Consider the following 27,089-nt stretch of genomic DNA (forward strand, 5'->3'; position numbering starts at 1 on the left):
GTTGATGTGAGACCATAAGATGCCTGTGTGATCCTCTTTTGGAAATTTGTAAGAAAACAGATGTTGTATCTGAACTCATGAGAAGATAAATAATGAATATTTTCTTCTTTTCTTTTTGTATACTAATCTTTAATTTCTTCAGTCTGGCAAGATTAATTGGACAAATGGATTTTTAGTCCTGCTATATGTTATGATTTGAAGAATTTGGGTAATTTCTGAAGGTTGATTTTCTCTAGCTAATAGAAAGTTTCTAAGTAGTCTTTTTTTCACTCATCAAATAGATCTGACTCCATGCTAATCATTCAATGAGAGTCAAGATATATAAAGGCCTGAATCTGTGGGTGAGATGCTCACAGTTTTGTTAGGGACAGGCTGGCAGGCTGGAAGCACAGTACTATGTGTAGAAATGGGGAAGGGGTGGGCAGTAGGAAGAGATGACTTTGGGTATGTGTGCTGAGTAGGCCCAAGGATTGGAGACACAGTGTGAGTCAGGGTTGCTGAGGAAAGGCTCCCTAGGGAAGGTGAGTCTTGGACTAGACCTTAAAGGAAATTATGGATCAAAACTGATTGCTTTCCAGACCAGAGGAAGAGACAGTGGACAGAGGCCCAGAGACTGCACTGACCATATGGTGTGGATAAAATAAATGAGTGTCTTAATTAGAGTGCAAGGGCCACTTTGGGAAAGTCAAGGGGCGAGCTGTGTTTTTTTTTAATTAATTTTTTAAATGTTTGTTTTTGAGAGAGAGAGAGACAGAGTGTGAGCTGGGGAAGGGGCAGAGAGAGGGAGACATAGAATCTGAAGCAGGCTCCAGGCCCTGAGCTGTCAGCCCAGAGCCTGATGCTGGGCTTGAACCCATGAGCCATGAGATCATGACCTGAGCGTAAGTCAGACACTTAACCAATTGAGCCACCCAGGCACCCAATTTTTTTAAAATCTGTTTTAATACAAGATCATTAAAACACACATAGTATAGATCTTTAAAAACACATAGTGGGATCCTGGGAAGATGGCGGCGTAGGAGGATGCTGGGCTCACCGCGCGTCCTGTTGATCACTTAGATTCCACCTACACCTGCCTAAATAACCCAGAAAACCGCCATAAGACTAGCAGAACGGAGTCTCCGGAGCCAAGCGCAGACGAGAGGCCCACGGAAAAGGGTAGGAAGGGCAGCAAGGTGGTGCACACTACACAGACTGGCGGGAGGGAGCCGGGGCGGAGGGGCGGGCCGCCGGCCGAGCAGAGCCCCTGAGTCTGGCTTGCAAAAGCGGAGGGACCGGACGGAGTGTGTTCCGACAGCAAGTGGGACTTGACATCTGGAAGGTTATAAGCTAACAGCTCTGCTCAGAGAATGGGAGAGCTGCAGGACAATAGGAGGGACAGTTGTTGAGCCCCGGACGACAGAGCTCAGCTTGGCGGGGAACAAAGGCTCTCGCCAGCGCCATCTCCCTCGCCCATCCCCCAGCCAAAATCCCAAAGGGAACTGGTTCCTGCCAGGGAACTTGCTTGCACCGGGCAAATACCCAACGCTGTGCTTCTTCAGATCCATCCCTCCGACGGCTCTGACTCCCTCCCGGTGCCTCAGGGCCCCTCCCGAAGCAGATCTCCAAAGGAAAAGCAAAAGCGAGCTGAGCCTGCCCCTCCCGCCCCTGTGCACCTTGCCGATCCACCCCAGCTAATACGCCAGATCACCAGCACCACAAGCCTGGCAGTGTGCAAGTAGCCCAGACGGGCCACGCCACCCCGCAGTGAATCCCGCCCCTAGGAGAGGGGAAGAGAAGGCACTCACCAGTCCGACTGTGGCCCCAGCGGTGCGCTGGGGGCAGACATCAGGTCTGACTGCGGCCCGCCCACCAACGCAAGTTATTCAAGACAGCACAGGGGAAGTGCCTGCAGTCCCGCACCACTCCAGGGACTATCCAAAATGACGAAATGGAAGAATTCCCCTCAGAAAAACGTCCAGGAAATAACAGCAGCTAACTGATCAAAAATGATTTAAACAATATAACAGAAAGTGAATTTAGAATAATAGTCATAAAATTAATCACTGGGCTTGAAAACAGTATAAAGGACAGCCGAGAATCTCTTGCTACAGAGATCAAGGGACTAAGGAATAGCCAGGAGGAGCTAAAAAATGCTATCAATGAACTGCAAAATAAAATGGAGACAACTACGGCTCGGATTGAAGAGGCAGAGGAGAGAATAGGTGAACTAGAAGACAAAATTATGGAAAAAGAAGAAGCTGAGAAAAAGATAAAAAAATCCAGGAGTATGAGGGGAAAATTAGAGAACTAAGTGATGCACTAAAGAGAAATAATATACGCATAATTGGTATTCCAGGGGAGGAAGAGAGAGGGAAAGGTGCTGAAGGTGTACTTGAAGAAATAATAGCTGAGAACTTCCCGGATCTGGGGAAGGAAAAAGGCATTGAAATCCAAGAGGCACAGAGAACTCCCTTCAGACGTAACTTGAATCGATCTTCTGCATGACGTATCATAGTGAAACTGGCAAAATACAAGGATAAAGAGAAAATTCTGAAAGCAGCTAGAGATAAACGTGCTCTAACATATAAAGGGAGACCTATAAGACTCGTGACTGATCTCTCTACTGAAACTTGGCAGGCCAGAAAGGAATGGCAGGAGATCTTCAATGTGATGAACAGAAAAAAATATGCAGCCAAGAATCCTTTATCCAGCAAGTCTGTCATTTAGAATAGAAGGAGAGATAAAGGTCTTCCCAAACAAACAAAAACTGAAGGAATTTGTCACCACTAAGCTAGCCCTACAAGAGATCCTAAGGGGGATCCTGTGAGACAAAATGCCAGAGACATCGCTATAAGCATGAAACGTACGGACATCACAATGACTCTAAACCCATATATTTCTATAATAACACTGAATGTAAATGGACCAAATTCGCCAACCAAAAGACATAGGTATCAGAATGGATAAAAAACAAGACCCATCTATTTGCTGTCTACAAGAGACTCATTTTGGACCTGAGACACCTTCAGATTGAGAGAGGGGATGGAAAACTATCATGCCACTGGAAGTCAAAAGAAAGCTGGAGTAGCCATACTTATATCAGACAAACTAGACTTTAAAGGCTGTAACAAGAGATGAAGAAGGGCATTACATAATAATCACAGGGTCTATCCATCAGGAAGAGCTAACAATTATAAATGTCTATGCACCGAATACAGGAGCCCCCAAATATATAAAACAATTACTCACAAACATAAGCAACCTTATTGATAAGAATGTGGTCATTGCAGGGGACTTTAACACTCCACTTACAGAAATGGATAGATCATCTAGACACACGGTCAATAAAGAAACAAGGACCCTGGATGATACATTGGATCAGATGGACTTGACAGATATATTTAGAACTCTGCATCCCAAAGCAACAGAGTATACTTTCTTCTCGAGTGCACATGGAACATTCTCCAAGATAGATCACATACTGGGTCACAAAACAGCCCTTCGTAAGTATACAAGAATTGAGATGATACCATGCATGCTTTCAGACCACAATGCTGTGAAGCTTGAAATCAACCACAGGAAAAAGTCTGGAAAACCTCCAAAAGCATGGAGGTTAAAGAACACCCTACTAAAGAATGAGTGGGTCAACCAGGCAATTAGAGAAGAAATTAAAAAATATATGGAAACAAGAGAAAATGAAAATACAACAATCCAAACGCTTTGGGATGCAGCGAAGGCAGTCCTGAGAGGAAAATACAATGCAATCCAGGCGTATCTCAAGAAACAAGAAAAATCCCCAATACAGGGGCGCCTGGGTGGCTCAGTCGGTTAAGCGGCCGACTTCGGTTCAGGTCATGATCTCGCGGTCCGTGAGTTCGAGCCCCGCATCGGGCTCTGTGCTGACAGCTCAGAGCCTGGAGCCTGTTTCAGATTCTGTGTCTCCCTCTCTCTCTGACCCTCCCCCGTTCATGCTCTGTCTCTCTCTGTCTCAAAAATAAATAAACGTTAAAAAAAATTTTTTTTTTTAAAAAGAAAAATCCCCAATACAAAATCTAACAGCACATCTAAAGGAACTAGAAGCAGAACAGCAAAGACAGCCTAAATCCAGCAGAAGAAGAGAAATAATAAAGATCAGAGCAGAAATAAACAATATAGAATCTAAAAAAATTGTAGAGCAGATCAGCGAAACCAAGAGTTTTTTTTTTTTTGAAAAAATAAACAAAATTGATAAACCTCTAGCCAGGCTTCTCAAAAAGAAAAGGGAGATGACCCAAATCGATAAAATCATGAATGAAAATGGAATTATTACAACCAATCCCTCAGAAGTACAAGCAATTATCAGGGAATACCATGAAAAATTATCTGCCAACAAACTGGACAACCTGGATGAAATGGACAAATTCCTAAACACCCACACGCTTCCAAAACTCAATCAGGAGGAAATAGCTTGAACAGACGCATAACCAGCGAAGAAATTGAATCAGTCATCAAAAGTCTCCCAAAAAATAAAAGTCCAGGACTAGATGGCTTCCCAGGGGAGTTCTACCAGAAATTTAAAGCAGAGATAATACCTATCCTTCTCAAGCTATTCCAAAAAATAGAAAGGGAAGGAAAACTTCCAGACTCATTCTATGAAGCCAGTATTACTTTGATTCCTAAACCAGACAGAGACCCAGTAAAAAAAGAGAACTATAGGCCAATATCCCTGATGAATATGGATGCAAAAATTCTCAATAAGATACTAGCAAATCGAATTCAACAGCATATAAAAAGAATTATTCACCATGATCAAGTGGGATTCATTCCTGGGCTGCAGGACTGGTTCAACATTCACAAATCAATCAACGTGATACATCACATTAATAAAAGCAAAGATAAGAACCATATGATCCTGTCAATCGATGCAGAAAAGGCCTTTGACAAAATTCAGCACCCTTTCTTAATAAAAACCCTCGAGAAAGTCGGGATAGAAGGAACATACTTAAAGATCATAAAAGCCATTTATGAAAAGCCCACGGCTAACATCATCCTCAATGGGGAAAAACTGAGAGCTTTTTCCCTGAGATCAGGAACACGACAGGGATGCCCACTCTCACCGCTGTTGTTTAACATAGTGTTGGAAGTTCTAGCATCAGCAATCAGACAACAAAAGGAAATCAAAGGCATCAAAATTGGCAAAGATGAAGTTAAGCTTTCACTTTTTGCAGATGACATATATTATACATGGAAAATCCGATAGACTCCACCAGAAGTCTGCTAGAACTGATACATGAATTTAGCAAAGTTGCAGGATACAAAATCAATGTACAGAAATCAGTTGCATTCTTATACACTAATAATGAAGCAACAGAAAGACAAATAAAGAAACTGATCCCATTCACAATTGCACCAAGAAGCATAAAATACCTAGGAATAAATCTAACCAAAGATGTAAAAGATCTGTATGCTGAAAACTATAGAAAGCTTATGAAGGAAATTTAAGAAGATATAAAGAAATGGAAAAACATTCCCTGCTCATGGATTGGAAGAATAAATATTGTCAAAATGTCAATACTACCCAAAGCTATCTACACATTCAGTGCAATCCCAATCAAAATTGCACCAGCATTCTTCTCGAAGCTAGAACAAGCAGTCCTAAAATTCATATGGAACCACAAAAGGCCCTGAATAGCCAAAGTAATTTTGAAGATGAAGACCAAAGCAGGAGGCATCACAATCCCAGACTTTAGCCTCTACTACAAAGCTGTAATCATCAAGACAGCATGGTATTGGCACAAAAACAGACACATAGACCAATGGAATGGAATAGAAACCCCAGAACTAGACCCACAAACGTATGGCCAACTAATCTTTGGCAAAGCAGGAAAGAATATCCAATGGAAAAAAGATAGTCTCTTTAACAAATGGTGCTTGGAGAACTGGACAGCAACATGCAGAAGATTGAAACTAAACCACTTTCTCACACCATTCACAAAAATCAGCTCAAAATGGATAAAGGACCTGAGTGTGAGACAGGAAACCATCAAAACCCTAGAGGAGAAAGCAGGAAAAGACCTCTCTGACCTCAGCCATAGCAATTTCTTACTTGACACATCCCCAAAGGCAAGGGAATTAAAAGCAAAAATGAACTACTGGGACCTTATGAAGATAAAAAGCTTCTGCACAGCAAAGGAAACAATCAACAAAACTAAAAGGCAACCAACGGAATGGGAACAGATATTTGCAAATGACATATTGGACAAAGGGCTAGTATCCAAAATCTATAAAGAGCTCACCAAACTCCACACATGAAGAACAAATAACCCAGTGAAGAAATGGGCAGAAAACATGAACAGACACTTCTCTAAAGAAGACATCCATATGGCCAACAGGCACAGGAAAAGATGCTCAACGTTGCTCCTCATCAGGGAAATACAAATCAAAACCACACTGAGATATTACCTCACGCCAGTCAGAGTGGCCAAAATGAACAAATCAGGAGACTATAGATGCTGGAGAGGATGTGGAGAAACGGGAACCCTCTTGCACTGTTGGTGGGAATGCAAATTGGTGCAGCTGCTCTGGAAAACAGTGTGGAGGTTCCTCAAAAAATTAAAAATACATCTACCTTATGACCCAGCAATAGCACTGCTAGGAATTTACCCAAGGGATACAGGAGTACTGATGCATAGGGGCACTTGTACCCCAATGTTTATAGCAGCCCTCTCAACAATAGCCAAATTATGGAAAGAGCCTAAATGTCCATCCACTGATGAATGGATAAAGAAATTGTGGTTTATATACTCAATGGAGTACTATGTGGCAATGAGAAAGAATGAAATATGGCCCTTTGTAGCAACATGGATGGAATTGGAGAGTGTGATGCGAAGTGAAATAAGCCATACAGAGAAAGACAGATACCATATGGTTTCACTCTTATGTGGATCCTGAGAAACTTAACAGAAATCCATGGGGGAGGGGAAGGAAAAAAAAAAAGAGGTTAGAGTGGGAGAGAGCCAAAGCATAAGAGACTCTTAAAAACTGAGAACAAACTGAGGGTTGATGGGGGGTGGGAGGGTGGGGAGGGTTGGTGACGGGTATTGAGGAGGGCACCTTTTGGGATGAGCACTGGGTGTTGTATGGAAACCAATTTGACAATAAACTTCATATATTGAAAAAAAAAATAAAATAAAAAATAAAAACACATAGTGACTGGGGCGCCTGGGTGGGTCAGTTGGTTAAGCACCTGACTCTTGATTTTCACTTACGTCATGATCTCACAGTTCATGGGACTGAGTCCCGCGTTATACTCTGTGCTGATGGCGAGGAGCCTGCTTGGGATTCTCTCTTTCCCTCTCTATCTGTCCCTACCCCTACCCCCCAAAATAAATAAAATTAAAAAAAAGATTCTCTCTCAAAAACAAAACAAAATAAAACACATAGTGGCTGATCATCTTGTTCTGGCTTTCAGTCCCAGACTCAGATAGTGAATTTTATTTTTAGATACCTTTTTTTTTTTTGACCATTTTTAGGAGTCTGTGATTGAGATGGTGCTGTGCCAAGAAGGTAAGAGTCAGGATAAAAAAAGTAACTTAGGATAGAAAGAAGCCTTTTCATTATGTTAGGAAGAAGCTTTATAAAGGGGAATGCTTTTCTGTCAATTAGTGCTTCTTTGAGCACTGAAGTGGGAGTCACCTGGAACAAACATATTCATTAGAAGAGTCAAGGCTTAAGGACCAACTAGCAAACCTGTCATCCCTAGAATTTTAGAAAGTGAAAAATGATAGAATGATAGATCACGGTAGAGTGATAATCATTTTCACTTAGAAAATGAAGGATGATAATCAGGAGATGTTGTAGAACCCTTTGAGTTCCCTTGTAAAGGCTCTGGCCTGACCTGTGTGAATAAAGATAGCAATAACTTCAGATCCTTTGTGGTAAAGACTTCTGGCGTTCACCCACATCTGGTTCTCTTCTTCTTTTTTTTTAATCATTAACAAATTAAAAAAAATTTTTTAATTCTTTATTTATTTTTGAGAGAGAGACAGCATGTGAGCAGGGGAAGAGCAGAGAGAGAGGGAGACATAGAATCCAAAATAGCCTTCAGGCTCTGTGCTGACAGCTCAGTTTGAGCCTGACATGGGGCTCGAACTCACGAACTGTGAGATCATGATCTGAGCCGAAGTCGGATGCTTAACCAACTGAGCCACCTAGGTGCCCCTAAAAAATTTTTTTTAAGATTATTTATTTTGATAGAAAGAGAGAGAGTGAGTGAGTGAGTGAATGAGCAGGGGAGGGGCATCTGTACTGTCAGCACAGAGTTGGATGCAGGGCTAGAACTCACTAACCATGAGATCATGACTTGAGCTGAAGCCAAGAGTTGGACCCTTAATCAACTGAGCCACTCAGGTGCCCCTGGTTCTTTTCTTCTAGGCGCACTGCAGGGTTATAGTTTCCCATCCCTTGCATTTAGGTAGCAACATATGAATATTTCTGGCCAATGAGTTGTGAGTGGAAGTGGTGCTTATGTTGTTTTTAGGCCAAAGTATTTAATCGCTGGTATGAGACTCTTCAGCTCCTCAAATCCTTGCCTTAGTTACTGAGAAGGTTGTGTATTCCAGATGGAATTCCTACAAGATGGTGGTACCTCACTGTCTTGGGTCCCTGATCATTACATATAGCATAACCCTGCCCACCCCCTTCAATCTGAGGCCTGGCCCTGAGAGATTGGGTGTTATGACCGTAGCATATACTAACCTATCCTGACAGTATAACCATTCCTGCTCATTTCTCTCCTTATTCTTCTCTCCTTTCTTGGGACTTAAGAGAAACATTTATTTGCTCCTAGGGAATGGGTTGAATGTTAGAGAGGTATATTTGGGAGAGAGGGGAGAAGAAGACGGTGGATTTAGCTGGTAATAGTGATTATAGAATTGCTTCTGGTATGTGTCATAAAGGCAGGAGGAAGAAGGAGGGATAAACTGAGAGATCTGTAATTTGTTCACCATCTCTGTGGGTATTATGGTCTGTTTTGGGGGGATTGTGAGCCGTAAATGCTGCTGTCTGCACAGATTTGCCCATGTTTACCCCTTAGCCTACCTGTAGAAGCCTTCCTCCTGAGAAGGCTTTGAGTGGTGACCAAGCAGAAAGAAAACTGTTCTGGAAAGCTTGACAGTTAAATCCATGATCAGCTTTCAAGGCTGAAGTTTCAGGGACTCTGACTTGAATTGTTCATACAGTTTCTTTGAAGACTCACTATGTAGGAAGAAGTCAGCTCTTCCAGCTTCTTTTCGTATGAAGTCTCTGTGTGAATTTGAGAATCCTCAACTATTAATCACTGTCAGTTCAGTTAAAGAATACATATTGTTTTAATGTAACTTACTCCAAGAATGCTTCTCACCAGCCTTCTCTTTTAATTCTCCCACTGATCTGCTCTGTGGCTGATAGCAAGTCACTTTCCCCTCTGGGCTTCAGTTCTCTCTGTAAACTGTTCTAGCCCTGACATTCTAAAGTTATGAGAGGGGAGAATAAGAATGTTCCCAATTTGTGGGTTGAAGATTCTAGAACAAGAGAGGGAAGAGTTAACTCTGATCCATGTTTAACACTTTCAGAGGCTATTCTTGTTCCCTCACCCATAGGAGGGTGATAATGCAGTGTGTATGTGAAATTGCTTTATTTATTTATTTATTTATTTAAAAAAAATTTTTTAATATGAAATTTGACAAATTGGTTTCCATACAACACCCAGTGCTCATCCCAACAGGTGCCCTCCTCAATACCTAACACCCACCCTCCTCTCCCTCCCACCCCCCCATCAACCCTCAGTTTATTTTCAGTTTTTAAGAGTCTCTTATGGTTTGGCTCCCTCTGTCTCTAACTTTTTTTTTTTCTTTCCCATCCCCCCATGGTCTTCTGTTAAGTTTCTCAGGATCCACATATGGATGGAAAGTGAAAACATATGGTATCTGTCTTTCTCTGTATGACTTATTTCACTTAGCATAACACTCTTCAATTCCATTCACGTTGCTACAAAAAGGCCATATTTCATTCTTTCTCATTGCCAAGTAGTTTTCCACTGTGTATGTAAACCACAATTTCTTTATCCATTCATCAGTTGATGGACATTTGGGCTCTTTCCATAATTTGGCTATTATTGAAAGTGCTGCTATAAACATTGGGGTACAAGTGCCCCTATGTATCAGCACTCCTGTATCCCTTGGGTAAATTCTTAGTTGTGCTATTCCTGGGTCATAGGGTAGATGTATTTTTAATTTTTTGAGGAACCTCCACACTTTTCCAGAGTGGCTGCATCAGTTTGCATTCCCACCACCAGTGCAAGAGGGTTCCCATTTCTCCACATCCTCTCCAGCATCTATAGAATCCTGATTTGTTCATTTTAGCCACTCTGACTGGCGTGAGGTGATATCTCAGTGTGGTTTTGATTTGTATTTCCCTGATGAGGAGTGATGTTGAGCACCTTTTCATGTCCCTGTTGGCCATCTGGATGTCTTCTTTAGAGAAGTGTCTATTCATGTTTTCTGCCCATTTCTTCACTGGGTTATTTGTTCTTCATGTGTGGAGTTTGGTGAGTTCTTTATAGATTTTGGATACTAGCCCTTTATCTGATATGTCACTTACAGCAATGGATAGATCATCTAGACACAGGATCAAAAAAGAAACAAGGGCTCTGAATGATACATTGGATCAGATGGACCAGACAGATATATTTAGAACTCTGCATCCCAAAGCAACAGAATATACTTTCTTCTCGAGTGCACGTGGAACATTCTCCAAGATAGATCACATACTGGGTCACAAAACAGCCCTTCATACGTATAAAAGAACTGAGATCATACCATGCATGCTTTCAGATCACAATGCTATGAAACTTGAAATCAACCACAGGAAAAAGTCTGGAAAACCTCCAAAAGCATGGAGATTGAAGAACGCCCTACTAAAGAATGAATGGGTCAACCAGGCAATTAGAGAAGAAATTAAAAAATATATGGAAACAAGCAAAAATGAAAATACAACAATCCAAATGCTTTGGGATGCAGCAAAGGCAGTCCTGAGAGGAAAATACATTGCAATCCAGGCGTATCTCAAGAAACAAAAATCCCCAATACAAAATCTAACAGCACACCTAAAGGAAATAGAAGCAAAACAGTAAAGACACCCCAAACCCAGCAGAAGAAGAGAAACAATAAAGATCAGAGAAGAAATAAACAATGTAGAAACTAAAAAAACAGTAGAACAGATCGATGAAACCCAAGAGTTGGTTTTTTGAAAAAATAAACAAAATTGATAAACCTCTAGCCGGGCTTCTCAAAAAGAAAAGGGAGAGGACCCAAAGAGATAAAATCATGAATGAAAATGGAATTATTACAACCAATCCCTCAGAAACAAAAGCAATTATCAGGGAATACCATGAAAAATTATCTGCCAACAAACTGGACAACCTGGAAGAAATGTGAAATTGCTTTAAAGCTTCCTGCCTGGAGGCTGTAAGTAGCTTGAGGTCATTAACCTGGTTTCATTTGCTTCTGTTTCTCTTGTATATGACATAGCTCTTGGTACAGGGTAGGTGCTTAGTAAAGTTTGCTGACTTGAATTGGAGTAAATACTCTGTGTTCCTTACAAACATTTTTTTTTTTACAGCTTTATTGCAATAGATCAATATATGATAAACTGCACATTTTAAAGTGTATAATTTGATAAGTTTTGACATTTGTGTACACTTGTGAAGCCATTACCACAATCAAGATAATTAACATATCTGTTACTCCCAAAAGTTTTCTCATGTCTCCATTGTAATAACTCTCTTATACCTTCCTGCCCCTGTCTTCAGACAACCACTGATTTGTTGTCACTGTAGATTAATTTGTATTCTCTAGAATTCTGTATAAATGATATATGCAGTATGTATTTTATTTTCTTGGTGGGGAGGTATCTGCCTTTTTTCACTCAGTGTAATAATAATTGTCATTATTTTTGTATTTTATTTATTGTTAAAGTTTTTTTTTTGAGGCAGAGAGAGAGAGAGAGAGAGAGAGAGAGAGAGAGAATGGGGGAGGGGAAAAAGAGGGGGACATAGGATCCAAAGTTGGCTCCATGCTGACAGCAGAGAGCCTGATGTGGGGCTCGAACGCATGAACCACAAGATCATGACCTGAGCTGAAGTTGGATGCTTAACTGACTGAGTCACCCTGGCACCCACTCAGCATAATTATCTTGAGATTCATCCATATTGTAGTCTGTATCAATAGCTGATTCCTTTTCATTCCTGAGTAGTATTCCATTATAAAAATATACCATGGTTTATTGGTTCATCTGTTGTTGGACCTTAGATTGCTCTGGTTTTTGGCTATTACACATAAAGCTATTATGAACATTCATGTATAAGTATTCATATGGGTAATATGCTTTTATTTCTAGTAGGTGAACACCTAGGAGTACAATATTGGATCAAATGGTAGGTGTCTTTTTAACTTCTAAGAACATGTCAAATTGTTTTGTAAAGTAGTTGTTATCATTTCAGATCCCACCAGCGCTTATGAAGTTTCACTTCCTCTACATCCTCATCCTCACCAACTCTTGGTATATGTCAGTCTTTTATTTTGACAAAGACAATTTTATCAGTTTGTTCTTTAATGTTCATTTATTTTTGAGACAGAGAGAGACAGAGCATGAATGGGGGAGGGGCAGAGAGAGAGGGAGACACAGAATTGGAAGCAGGCTCCAGGCTCTGAGCCATCAGCCCAGAGCCGGATGCGGGGCTCGAACTCACGAACCGTGAGATCGTGACCTGAGCTGAAGTCGGACGCTCAACCGACTGAGCCACCCAGGCGCCCCTCAGTTTGTTCTTTAAAGGACAGTACCTTTGGTGTTGTATTTGAGAAATCTTTGGGTAGCTCAAGGTTGCAATGTTTTTTACCCTATGTTTCCTTCTGTAACTTTATAAGTTTAAATTTTACATATAGGTTTGTGATTCATTTGAGTTTTTATATTGTATGAGATATGAAAAAAAATCACCTTTTTTGGCATATGAATATTCAGTAGTTCTAGCCATTTGTTGAAGAATACTTTGTATATAATTTTCAGATGAAAAACATCTCTATTAGCTCAGATCATTCCATTTCGCCAATAAGAAAACTGGCTTGGAGAAGTGAAGTGACTTGCTCAAGGGCCACATAGCTCATTTGTGTAGATCCAGGCCTCAAACTCATGTCTTCCAATTACCATTGCATTCGTTTGTTCACTAAGTTTTCTTTTTGTTTTACCCTTTCAAGTACCTTGTTCTTGAGTATTATCATTCTGCCTAATCTTTTAAATATTTTATTTATTTATTTATTTTGAGAGAGAGAGTGTGTGAAAGCGGAGAAGGAACACAGAGGGAGAGGGAGAGAGAGAATCCCAAGCAGTCTTCATGCTGAGTGGAGCCGCTTAACTGACTTAGCCACGTAGCTGCTCCTGCCTAGTTTTTAGAAGGGAGAACTGAGGCCTAAAACAGGACCATCACTTTAGAGACCATATTGTGAAGGTTCTTACCTCTTGAACCTCATCCTCTATTATTCTCCCCTTACTCCTGCTGCTTCAGTCTCCCCACTCTTCCTTGAATCCACCAGGAGCACTCCTGCCTCAGGGCCCTTGAACTTGCTGTACCCTCTCCCTAGACTCTCTTCTCTTAGCTATCCTCATGTCTTGTTTCCTTATCTCCTTCAAGTCTTGGCTCAAATGTCACCTCAGGAAAACCTACCTGAACCACACATTTAAAATTGCAAGCCCTTGGGGTGCCTGGGTGGCTCAGTCATTTGAGTGTCCAATTTCAGCTCAGGTCATGATCTCATGGTTCACATGTTGGAGCCCCACATTGGGCTTGCTGCTGTCGGTGCAGAGCCCACTTCAGATCCTCTGCCCCTGCCCTGCTTGCACTCTCTCAAAAAATAAATAAGCATTAAATAAAATTGCAGCCTCCCCCAAGCACCCACATCCCTTTTCCCCACAGTATTGTCTAGTCAGGTTGTGAAGTCACGTTGTGAAGTCAGGTTGTGAAGTCAGGGGTGACAGGAGATTTCTTGTCAGAATGACACCAAGGCTGTGGCTGAGTGAAGGTGGAGAGTATTTTTCTACCTGATGAGGATTGAGGAAGGATGCTGAAAGCAGTTTGAAATCATCTGATTTTTTGTTTTTCAGCTATCATCTTTAAGAACTTAGAGTTTTCCATAGATTTTTAGCCTAACTCTGAGATCTGTGGGCTGGATCTGACACATGTAAATTTATAAAAGAGCAATCTCCTCAGGGCTTATACTGGTGTCAGAGATTTTAATATTGCCACTATTTCTGTAGTCCCTTCTTTGGCCAGGCACTGTACATACATTATCTTCAGTTCTTACAACAGTCCTGCAAGGCAGGGATTACTCCCTGTCTTATGTATGTAACTTTTTAGGGCCAGAGATGTTAACGAAGCTTGCCTCAATTCACACAGCTAGTATCTGGTAGGGCCAAGATTCAAGCTCAAGCCTGGGTAGCTCAAAACCTGAGCTTTTCCCGCTATGCTTGGTTAATGTGTTTCCCTTTCCTGTCCTTTTCTCCCCATGTACAAGCAATATCATCAAGTAACTACTCGAACATGGGGGTGAATAAGGAAGGCTACTCCAGTGTCCTCTCCACAGTTCTTCCAGGAAGGAGGACAGCAGCAATCCCTTTCTGTAGATGGCAGAACTGAGGCACAGAGGGCTTAAGCGACATGTTTAGGGCTACAAAATAAGTCTGTGGAAGAATTGAGATCAAAGTCTCAGGACTCCTGGCTCCCAGGTACATTGTTTTGCAATCCTGTCCCACCAACACCAAAGGCAATTTTATTGTTGATCTCAATGTATGAGCAAATGGATGCTACTTGGGGCCTCTTAGAGGGGTGAGTAAACATCTGAGATCTGTGAGCTCTTTCCCCTCAGTTACTCTGTGAAGGAATTGAGTTCCTCTACACAATACTGTAGGCCTAGTGTCCACTGAACTATTGACTTGGAAGATACATCTCACACTCATTCTAGCAAGCTAGATGCCTAGTGTTTTTGTGAGGCTCCCAAATTAGAAATAGTATCTGTTTCTGAGAGCTCCTGGTTGAAGCTCTTCCAGGAGCAACTCTGAAATCTTGGATTTGTACCTCTTTTCTCAGTTCCCTGAAATCAGAGAGGAGGGGTTTTCTTCAGAAGACTTATGGGTAAGGAAGCTTTGTCTGAAAATTGTCATGAAGTGTTCCACCATCATAGCAGGCATTCTTTAGCTTATACCTGCCTTTCTTTAGGAGCCAGTGATGCCACTGCCAGCGTTCTTCATCATTTTGGGGTGCCTGGGAGCATGCTTATTCTGCATAGTAAGATGAATGGATACCATTTGGACACTCATTTCCCCTGGAAGATTTTCACCTGAATAGAGTGTGATGGCCTAATGGTATAGCAGACAGAGCTGTTGGTCGGTGCCAGTCAGGGATGCTAGGCTTCAGCTACAGCTTTGAAAATTTCCCCATTTGTATAGTCTTTGTCATTGATCATGTACCTCCAGATTTCCTAGGAGACCTAGGGAACTAGATTGTGATGAAAAGACATAGTCACACTCTGCTTCTTTCTAAACACTCCACGATGTTGTAATTGTCTGGCTACTTAAAGTTCCCCCTCAGACAGTGCATTCCTCAAGAGCAAGGATATAGTTTTACTGATCTCTTCATCTCCAGTGTCTAGCAGAGAGCTCGACAGGTACTTAGTAAGTGATAATTGAATGATGAATGAAGGAGGATGGGATTTTAGATAGATGAGGATTTACCCCTAACTTCAGGCAACGTGCTCAACTAATACTTCATTTGTAAACTGAAGTAAAATTATCTACCTACAGAATGTTTTTAGGATTAAGTGAGTTAATGAGTAGAGGGACAAAATGAGTGACAGATGACCCTTTGGACTCTGTGATTCAGTAACACAGCTTAGAACACAGAATCACAGAATTACAAAGCAGTTACAGGCATAACCAGCCTCATCTTTGCCTGGCTAAATCCCAGTCATCCTTTGGCTCTCAGTTTATTTCTTTCAGGAAGATTCTTTTATCTTCCTTCTGTCCCCATTCTCCTCAGTTTCTTCTACTCGTTGCTTTCATAATATTGTATCTTCTTCTGTTATAGTACTTGTCAAAATTTACTTAAAAATTTTTTTTTTACATTTTTATTTATTTTTGATAGAAACCGTGAGTGGGGGAGAGGCAGGGAGAGAGGGAGACCCAGAATCCGAAGCAGGCTTCAGGCTCTGAGCTGTCAGCGCAGAGCCCGACATGGGGCTCGAACCCACAAACCACGAGATCATGACCTGAGCTGAAGTCGGATGCCCAACCGACTGAGCCACCCAGGCACCCTCAAAATTGACTTTTTTAAAAGAAGTATCATCTCTGAGAGACTGCCGTGAAGGCAGGGAATTAGGTCAATCTTGCTCACGATTATATTTATTCACATAGTAGATGCTTATTAAATATTTATTGAATGAATGATGTGTTTTGCAGATGAAGAATCTGAAGCTTAGGAAGGGTAAGTGATTTTTCCAAACATTAAAAAAATTTTTTAATGTTTACTTTTGAGAGAGAGAGAGAAAGAGAGAGCACACATGAATGGGGGAGGGGCAGAGAGAGAGAGAGAGAGAGAGAGAGAGAGAGAGAGAATATGAAGCAGGCTTTGTGCTATCAGCGCAAACCCCGACATGAGGCTTGAATCAATGAACAATGAGATCATGACCTGAGCCAAAGTCACTCAACCAACTGAGGCAGCCAGGTGCCCCTGATTTACCCAAACATTAAGCTAGACCCTTGTCTCTTGATTTCTTGTACCACAGCTGCCTCATGGCCAGGCACTTTGGATTCTTAGGTTTTTTTGTTTTGTGTTTATTGATTTTTTTCAGTTTTAATCTTTTTCTCTCCCATTTTAAAAATTATACAAATAACACATGTTTCTAGTAGAATATTTAGAAAACATAGATATCAAATAGGAGAGAGGAAGGGAGATTAGAATGCAAGATGAAATAAGGGAAAAAGAAGTAGAGATAGGTCACCAAAAAAATCCTGTCACCTGGGCATAAACACTATTAACATTTTGGAATATTTCCTTTCAGACATTTTTTTAGGTGCTACACACAAACGTGTGCACATGTGTGCGCGCACACACCTTTGTATTTGTTTTTGAATTGAGAAACTTCACAGGAAGTAGAAAGGTGTAAAGCTTGAATTACCAGGAGACAGCTGTCTTGTAACAGTGTCCAGGAGTCAAGGACTCCTGCTGTAGAAAACCAAAAGGCATCTTCTGGGATCCCAAGATGAGGAAGATCGCTGCCAAATCAATAACTCAATAACTCTTGTTTCTGGTTTTATGTTCTCTTAATGGAGAGGAAGAATTTGGCTCCCTGAAAAAGACGAAGTTCTGTCCTGCCTTTTATAGAGAGTCTGATTTTTCTTCTGATAGGGTCATAATGGGCCCCGCTCTTCTGCAACTGGTTGCTCTGGAAGCCTGGCTTTGGATTTCTTAAAGCTTTTTGCTCCAAGAACCTGTCAACTTAGTTAATTGGAAATTAATAGAGAATTTCTTTCAATCCTAGGATCTGCCCAGTTAGCTGACTCTTACTGGCATAACTGTTACTGGCAAATAATGTTTGAGCCACAAATAAGTACACTTTGCCCTTGAGCCTCGCCTACAACCAAGGTGCGTTTGCTTTTGTCCTCTTGCCATTGCAGGTTTCCTGAGCACTGGCTTTTATATTTCAGATGGAATTTTGGCTTTCTGCTTCTTCAATTACTGAGTCCAGGAAGTACAGGTCCCATATGCTATTCAGATCCACAGCCCACTTCCAAGCAAAGATTTGTTATCCTCAGATTTATTCTGCATCTCCAGCTTGCAAATATTAATTTATTCTCTACTTTGTGGAGATATTGTAGTTGGAGATGCTGTAGCCAGTTGCTGTAGTTGACACTGGAGCTACTTGGGTGAATAACACCCAGTCCTCCTTGCCTTCAGGGAGCTCATGTCTTGTAGAGCAGGCACACACGTAAACAGACCTTCAGGGTTCTACATGGTAGGTATACATGGGGTGCTATAAGAGCAGTGACTAGGGGATCCTAACAGCCCTGGGGGATCAGAGGAGGTTGTTAAGAAACATTTAAATGGAGTCCCAAAGGACTCAGGATTTTCTGGTTTATTGATGGTCCCATAATCTCTGTGTAATTAGGATTATATCTTTCTACTCTCATTGGACAATTAATAAAACATAGGCTTGAAAAACATTCAGGTATTCATTAAGTAAGTAATTACTGTCTAGCCGGTTTTTTAAGGAAATAATAACTTTTAGAATCTATATGTATTAAATGCTTTTCCCTTGCCTTGTCCTGTCCTAAATACTGAGGACGGTACTGGACTGCTGGTATAGAAGGAATAATGGATGTAGGTCAAGGTCTCTGAAAGTTCTCAGTCCAGTTAGAAGAACAGATTTAAAATAGAGAATCATAGGCAACAGTCGACAACCAGATATAAGATGGATGCGTTCCTGTCGCCAGCACCACACATCTTGTTGCTTCTCCAGCAGGGGAGGCACCAGCCCAGCTTCCAGGAGTTTGGTAATAGAAATAGGGGAAAGAGACCTGCCTTGCCTTCCCTGGTCCCCCTAGGAATATATGTCAGTTTTCATTCTCCAATTTATTGCATGAGCACATTTATGGCATAGATGACTTCAGGGAGAATTGTAAGAATTCCTGAGCACTTCAGTTTTGAAATCTTGCCCCTTCCCCTTACTGGGGATACTTATTCTTCTCTTGCCCAGTATATTCTTACTTTGGGTATAGAAGTAAATTGAGAATTCCATTGTCACTGAGTCTGCCTTCACTTACTTTTATTTAAAAATTTTTTAATGTTTATTTATTTCTGAGACAGAGAGTGACAGAGCATGTGTGGGGGAGGAGCAGAGAGAGAGAGAGAGAGAGGGAGACACAGAATCTGAAGCAGGCTCCGGGCTTTGAGTTGTCAGCACAGAGCCCGATGCGGGGGTTGAACTCACAAACCGTGAGATCATGACCTGAACCGAAGTTGGTCGCTCAGCTGACTGAGCCACCGAGGCACCCCTGCCTTCACTTAGTTTTAAATTTTTTTTAAAGATTTATTTTTGAGAGAGAGAGAGAGAGAGAGAGAGAGAGCAAGCGAGCATGAACAGGGGAGGGACAGAGAGAGAGGGAGACACAGAATCTGAAGCAGGACCCAGGTTCTGAGCTGTCAACACAGAGCCTGACGCAGGGCTCAAACTCATGAACTATGAGATCATGGCTTGAGCCCAATTCAGATGCTTAACTGACTGAGCCACTCAGGCGCCCCAGCCTTCAATTACTCTTAGCTTTCCTTTAGCCAGCTTTCAATTTAGCCAGAAGGAAAGCCTTCAGAACCAAGACAGTGAAAGTATATACTAAGGACTTTATAGATACATAACTTTATATATACATATACGTATATGTATATATGTCTATATGTTTACATATATAAATATTTATTATTCTACAGAATACAAAGTTTATGGGATTAAAGATCGACTCTTTTCCCTGGGCTGACAAACTATGCTGTTCCTCCTCAGTATCAAGTGGGAGACTGCTTCTTTGAGTTGAAGCCTCATGCATGTTACTCTGTCAAGTTATTTATGCCTTTTTCAGAATGTTTTATTTTCCATTGCAGAGAAGTATACACTATATGCATTTAAACCACATTTGGGTATTCTTTATTTTGAATCATTTATATTGTTAATTTTTCTCTGTTAGAAATTGTTTGGGTATTATTCCTAAGGGAATCTTTAGAAATAGGCAGAGAGAACACGTAGAGGACTTGTTGTCAATGTGTTAGCATTTTTAAATTTAGCTCTGGTGCATTGGACAGATACATTCAGAACAGTTAATTTAGTAATTTTTTGAGAGCATAAATATTTACTCATCTCACTAATAGTCACCTTTTCTGGAAACTATTAAGGATATGAACTACTACTCTTCAGTCCAAATTGATTTGAGGTCAGGAGATAGTGGAGTAGAATTTTTGGAGCATTGGCCACAGGACATGGTGTTTCCAAGGCTATCTGGCAAACATCATGAAGTTCTAGATTGATAACTAGTTTCTAGTCTCAAAAGAGACTCTAGTCTGTTAGAGAGGAGAATACAGGCCCATTAGGCAGGTGAGAAAATAAGGCCTTATTTCATTCACCAAGTGGCTCAACAGTAGACCACATTTGGGTGGACCAAACAGACCCACAAATACTACAAAACGGAAAGTTGACTTTCCTGAAATTTTCACTTGTTTCCTCTAAGAAACGATTTTTACCTCTGCTACTGGGCCCCACAACACTTGGTTTATATTTCTATCATACTTTCTTTTCTTTTCAGTTTTTCTTGTTTATTTACTATTTTTTCATTAACATAATTTGGACATTTTACTTTCTTAAATGTATTTTTTATTGAAATATAATTAATATACAGTGTTCTATTAGTTTCAGGTGTATAACAATTCAACCATTCTATAGATTACTTACCTAGTGCTTATCATGATAAGCATATATATTTTTAAATAGTATATAGAAATCAGAAATAAATTTATTGGAGGGTGAAATATTTGCTTTTATGTAATTGTTGGAATTGTCTAAATCATTTACATATATATGTATTTCTAAAATTTTATTTTTTTAAAATTCCACTATAATTAACATATAGCGTTACATTAGTTTCAGATATACAGTATAATGATTCAACAATTCTGTACATTACTTGGTGCTCATTATGATAAGTATACTTTTAATACCCTTTATTTATTTCACCTACATCCCCATTCCCCACCTCCCCTCTGGCAACCAATTGTTTGTTCTCTGTATCTAAGAGTTTGTGTTTTTTGTTTGTCTCTTTTATTATTTGTTTTGTTTCTTAAATTCCACATGTGAATGAAATCATATGGTATTTGTCTTTTCTCTGTCTGACTTACGTCACTTAGCATTATACAGAATTTCTAGGTCTGTTCATATTGCAAATGGCAAGATGTCATTCTTTTTTATGGCTGAATAATAATCCATTGTACAGGGGTGTCTGGATGGTGCAGTTGACTGAGCATTCTACTCTTGATTTCAGCTTAGATCATAATCACAGGGTCGTGGGATTGAGCCCTGCATCTGGCTCCATGCTGAGCCTGCTTAAGATTCTATCTCTCTCCCTCTGCCCCTCTCTATAACTCACACATGCTCTCTCTCTCTCTCTCTCTCAAATAAAAAAATTACAATTAAAAATATTCCATTGTACATTTATACCCCATCTTTTAAAAAAAATTTTTATTTTAAGTAGGCTCCACGCCCAATGTGGGGCTCGAACTCATGACCCTGGGATCAAGAGTCATGTGCTCTACTGACTGAGTCAGCCAGGCACCCCCTATTGATATTACATCTTTATTCATTCATCTATAGACAGACACTTGGGTTACTCCCATATCTTGGCTATTGCCAATAATGCTTGGTTAATGACAGTAACATAGGGGTGCACATATCTTTTTGAATTAGTGTTTTTGTTTTCTTTGGGTAAATACCCAGTAGTGGAATCACTGGGTCATATGGTAATTCTCTTTTTAATTTTTGTAGGAATTTCTGTACTGTTTTACACAGTATCTACGCCAAGTTGCATTTCCACCGACACTGCATGAGGCTTCCTATTTCTCTAGATCCTTGACAACACTTGATATTTCTTGTCTTTTTGATCCTAGCCATTTTGTTAGGTATGTAGTGATATCTTAATGTGGTTTTTGATTTGCATTTCCCTGTCCATCATACTTTTTAAGTAGCTGCTTCTAGACCTTTGCTCTCCTACCTGTCAGAATATAAGCCCCTTAAGGGTGAAAGCATGCATCAAAAAATTTATTTCACTACTTTTTTGAGGTAAAAATAACCAGAAGAAAGACTACTGTTGATAGTTACACATTAGTGACTTTCATTTCATTAAAGCTTAAGACAGGTTTAGAAGAAAGACATAACAGTTTATAGGAGGAACTAGCTCTTAGCCTGGAGCCAGAAATAACACCATAATATTTAATCATAGATTGGAAATATCTTTTGAATGATCAGGGTGGAGGTCAAGGTTAGAGGTGCATGTGTGTGGATGAGGGGTGGGGGTCATGTACGAAGTTGATAAAAACCTTTTCTTTTAGTGTCTTGGTTAGAATCATTTTAGTAATGGAAACTGTCTTTACCCAGCAGGTAAAACATCATATTACATTTTAATTATAAGACTGACCACTGTCTGTCAGAAGAGACAGAAAAAGGTTATCTAGGGAGAATTGACTGTTTCCTGGGCTGAGGGGCTACCGTCTTGTACCTTTAAAATTCTAAGCTGCACCATTTGAAATTGGTGTTTAGATAATAGTTTTTATTTGCAACTAATACTGTGAGACTTACATTTTATTTCATTTGGGTGCCCTGCAGTGCTTTTGTTGTTCATTTTTTCCAGTGATAGAGTAGAAATGCTGAAGGGAAGAGATAGGGAGAAGGAAGGAGGTGGAAGGAGAGGTAGAGAGAAGGAAGAAATGTTTCAGGAGGGAAATCATGAAGGCTGATGTGAAAGAAAAAAAAAAACACAGTGGAAAAACCACAGATAATCAAAGATACATTACCTCTTATTCAAAAGAAAGAAGGCATAGTTACATTTTTGACAGACCAATAAGCTGCAGCTCAAATGTAATAGTATAAGGGTGATTTATCCAAGGAAGAGATAAAGCTGGCCATGATTCAGTAGAAATCCCTGAGCTAATGGCTATTGAATGATAGTAGCTTATTATTATTATTATTATTATTATTATTATTATTTTGAAAACAGTCTAGGGGCAGCTGGGTGGCTCAGTCGGTTAAGTGTCAAACCTCAGCCCAGGTCATGGTCTCATGGTTCACAGGTTCAAGCCGTATGTCCGGCTCTCTGGTGTCAGAGCACCAGAGTGCTCTGGCTCTTTTGTCTTCCTCTCTCTCTGCCCCTCCCCTGCTTGCGTTCTCTTTCTCAAAAATAAACATTAAAATGGGGCGCCTGGGTGGCTCTGTTGGTTAAGTGTCCCACTTCGGCTCAGGTCATGACCTCGTGGTTTGTGGGTTCGCGCCTCACGTCGGGCTCTGTGCTGACACCTCAGAGACTGGAGCCTGCTTCGGATTCTGTCTCCCTCTCTTTCTGCCCTTCCACTTCTCATGCCCTCTCTCTCTCAAAAATAAATAAACATTAAAAAAAATTTATTTTTAAAAATAAACATTAAAAAGAAAGAAAGAAAAGAAAACAGTCTAGCTGATTCTCCTATGTGATACTGTGGGGATAAGGGATATTAAAAAAAAAAATTTTTTTTAATGTTTATTTACTTTTGAGAGGGGGCGGGGAGGCACAGAGAGAGGGAGACACAGAATCTGAAGCAGGCTCCAGGCTCTGAGCTGTCAGCACAGAGTTCGATGTGGGGCTAAACTCTCAAACCAGGAGATCATGACCTGACCTGAAGTCAGAAGTTTAACCAACTGAGCCACCCAGGTGCCTCTAAAGTTTAATTCATGAGATTTATGAGAAGTTTAAAAAAATCTGGAGCTAATTGTAAAAGTGCTACTGATGAAGTCCCTTAAACCCAGTAATAGATGCATCATAACTCCTATTTAACATACATAAAGAATTAGGGATAAAAAGCTATTTGATAATTAAAATTCTATATACATTAGCCATTGATAAGTTAGTTAGGGTGATCTCTAGCATAACTGGAGTGCTGACGAGTTTGTGGTCTGTTCTAATGGTGCTTAATAGCGTTGTTAGTGAAGAAAATGTACTGTTAGCATAAACTAGAGAATCTGATTCAGGCATGGGAAATAATTACAATACTTAGTTTCAGTGTCATTCAACTTGCAATCAAACTTACTTTGTTGACGAATTAATAGGTTATGATGGGGGCTTTCTGACTTGGCTAATTAATTGAATGGTTACATGGTTGAAAGTTAGAGTTCCCAAATATGAAAGTGAAATGTCTTGAACACTGAGAGGTATAGCAGTGCTTTTACTAGGCTTATAATTAGTAATACCTTTTGTGGGCATGCCATTGAGTAACAGCTTCTGGAAACTTGTTCCCTGGCCAGCAGTGCTGCTTGCCTCAGTTGCTTTCTCATTGTAATTCTTTGCCCTAAATGATAACAGCTAGTTTGAGTTACTTAGCATTGTTCTCCTCAGAAAAAAGGGATGGCGTGTGTGTGTGTTTTGGGCAGATATATGGCACGCACAGGTCTGGCCTAAAGCAAAACTCGGTAGTGTCAAGTTGCTCTCTCTCGCTCTCTCTCTCTCTCTGTCTCTCTTTTGGTTCTAGCTTCTTTCTATGCATCTTTATGCCATTATCTCTCCATCTTTCATTCAAGAACATCTTTAGCATTTGTTAATAATTTTTATATACCTGTTGATGCAAGAGCCAATCTTAATGATGCCTTGGATTCATTGATGTGCATAGTGGAGATGGCAGTATTTTCATATCTTTCCCGAGGTGCAAAGCACCAGCAATGGTGAATAAGCACTCCCAGATCCTTCTGGAAAGCTTTGTTGAGAAATCCAGAAAATAGAGGTTTTATGCATGTGGAAACCATAGCAATCAAGTGGCAGACAGACTGCAAATACTAGGTCCTGGTGACAGCTCATCAGCACCTTGTGATACCAGTCAAAAATAACATTGAAGATGTTCAAGGGCAACCAGCAGGCCCCAAAGGTCACCTCAGTGGAGATCAATATCGTGTTGATTCTTTTGTTTTCATTGAGCTGACTGTCGCTTTCCCTCTTTTCTGTCTTCCTTCTCATTTCTCCTCTGGAGGCAAGTAACAATCTTCAAGTAGTAGATGAGGATGAAGCTCAGAGGGATGTGATACTGGACCATAAACATTAAAGTGGTGAAGAGGAGCTGGTTTATTTTGGAGGGCCAGTTCTCTATACAGGCTGCACCATGGATGTAGAGGTCAGTGGGGAGAGAGGCTCTTAAAAGGCTCATCTGGGAGGTGATAGTACAGGAAGAAGAGAAAATAGCCAAATCACTGTGATATCCCAGTAGACATGAGATACACTGGGTTTCTAGTCATAGGGGTTTACAATCAGCTGCTACCTTTCAACAGTAATTAACACCTGTGAGAATATGGACACAGAGATGGAGACACCCTGCACATAAGAGCTGAGCTTGCACATGGCATCCCCAAATATCCAGTAGTCCATCAGAGTGTACATGGCAGTAAAAGGGATGCACATGACACATACCAAGATGCCAGAGAAGGACAGATTGGCAGTCAGTATACTGATGACGTTTTGAGCTTTTCTCTGCTTCTTAACGATGATAGTGATGAGAGAAAAGTTTGCAAAAAGGCCCACTATTAAGACAACAGTATAGGCTATGAGGAATAGGAGCAAGGCTAGAGAAGGAAGCCGAGAGGCCTCAAAGTAGAAAAAATGCAGAGTTGTTGCTTTCTGCATTGGTTTTATTAGATGCTGGATAGTTTAGAAAAAGTTCCATTATGTTAGGGTTGTAAGAAGACCTTTTGTTAGCTTATTTTGACCATGATTTCTTGGGAAGTACTTGGCTCTGAGTCTTCCAGTGAGTAATTAGTAGGGTTTAATATTCCTTGATCTTTACATGTGCTCCATGAAAATGCACCAATGACTTGAATATCCTCCTTAGATCTAAAAAATGAAACAGAACCCAGAATATTAGTGCAAGTTCTTAACAACCTGAGAGGACATAGAGAGATGGGTCTGACCTCTCAGTCCTTGCCCTTCTTCTCATCTCAGGGTGCTTGATTTGTTCCATCAGTATAGTATTGTTTTTTTAATTTCTTTTTTTACATTTATTTATTTTTGAGAGGCAGAGAGAGACAGAGCACAAGTGGGGGAGGGGCAGAGAGAAAAAGAGACACAGAATCTGAAGCAGGCTCCAGGCTCTGAGCTGTCAGCACAGAGCCCAATGTGGGGCTTGAACCCACAAACCATAAGATCATGACCTGAGCTGAAGTCGGACGCCCAACCGACTGAGCCGCCCAGGTGCCCCTAGTATTTTTTTTTAATTTAAGTTTATTTATTCTGAGAGAGAGAGAGAGAGAGAGAGAGAGAGAGAGAGAGAGAATATGAACATGCAAGCAGGGGAGGGACAGAGCGACAGAGAGAAAATCCCAAGCAGGCTCCATAGTGACAGTATGTAGGCAGACATGGGGCATGAACTCACGAACTGTGCCATCGTGACCTGAGCTGAGATCAAGAGTTGGATGCTTAACTGACTAAGCCACCCAGTTGTTCCACCCATCAATATAGTCTTTAGAGCTAATAAGGAAGAAAATGTGATAGCATTCTATTAGCTATGTAAGATAGATAGCATTTTATTAACTAGGTAAGGGAGCCCAAATGTGTTTCCATTCCTGGTACTCCAGTGTTGTGTGTGTGTGTGTGTGTGTGTGTGTGTGTGTGTGTGTGTGTGTGTGTTTGTGCATGTGCTGTGGAGGTCACAGTACCATGTTTGGGTTGAATTTCAATTGTAACATCACCATTTGGTGTCCCTATGACTTTGACACAATTAGTTACCCTTCATGCTGAGTTTTCTTATCTGTAAAATGGGAATAAACAGTGTGAGTTGTTATGAGGATTGAATGAGATCAACTGAATTTATCTCTCAGCCTCAACATATAATAGTGTTCAGTATGTGTGTACTGAATAAAATTTGTCAGCTCCACTGCCCAGAGTTAGTCCACTGCCCTTTAGTCTGGAGGCTAGAATCATAGATCATGCTTGCTATGGAATAGCATATGCTGTCTCCTTTTTGTACTACTTACATTCTCTGGGGCTGAAGCCATGCTCTGCACAGGCAGTTCCTGGGTATGATGTTCAGATTCTGGCAAGGTATCCATTGCCTAGTGAGCTCCTCCATAGAGTTACTTTATTTAGAAAGCATTTGTCCAGTTATCCCTTCCTCTGGATCCCTTCTTCTGACTTCGAGAGGAGAGCGGGGCCCTGATTCAGTGGTTCAGCATGGCTTAGGGTGGTTGTATTCTTTGGAATTATTCAGACCAGAATATACAACAGGCATG

The 27,089-nt window shown here is 40.7% G+C and overlaps 1 protein-coding gene and 1 pseudogene across 5 annotated transcripts in view; one reads left to right on the top strand and one right to left on the bottom strand.

The window, feature by feature from the left end:
- The window catches only part of KLHL3 (kelch like family member 3), a 278,704-nt gene that overhangs the window by 72,771 nt on the left and 178,844 nt on the right, over positions 1–27,089 (top strand). The gene's annotated exons all lie outside the window — the stretch shown is intronic.
- LOC109252113 (neuropeptide Y receptor type 6-like) lies at positions 23,954–25,528 on the bottom strand (annotated as a pseudogene).

Source organism: Panthera pardus, unplaced genomic scaffold, assembly GCF_024362965.1.
Source record: "Panthera pardus isolate Hobbes unplaced genomic scaffold, ASM2436296v1 HiC_scaffold_2, whole genome shotgun sequence".
Lineage (NCBI taxonomy): Eukaryota > Metazoa > Chordata > Mammalia > Carnivora > Felidae > Panthera > Panthera pardus.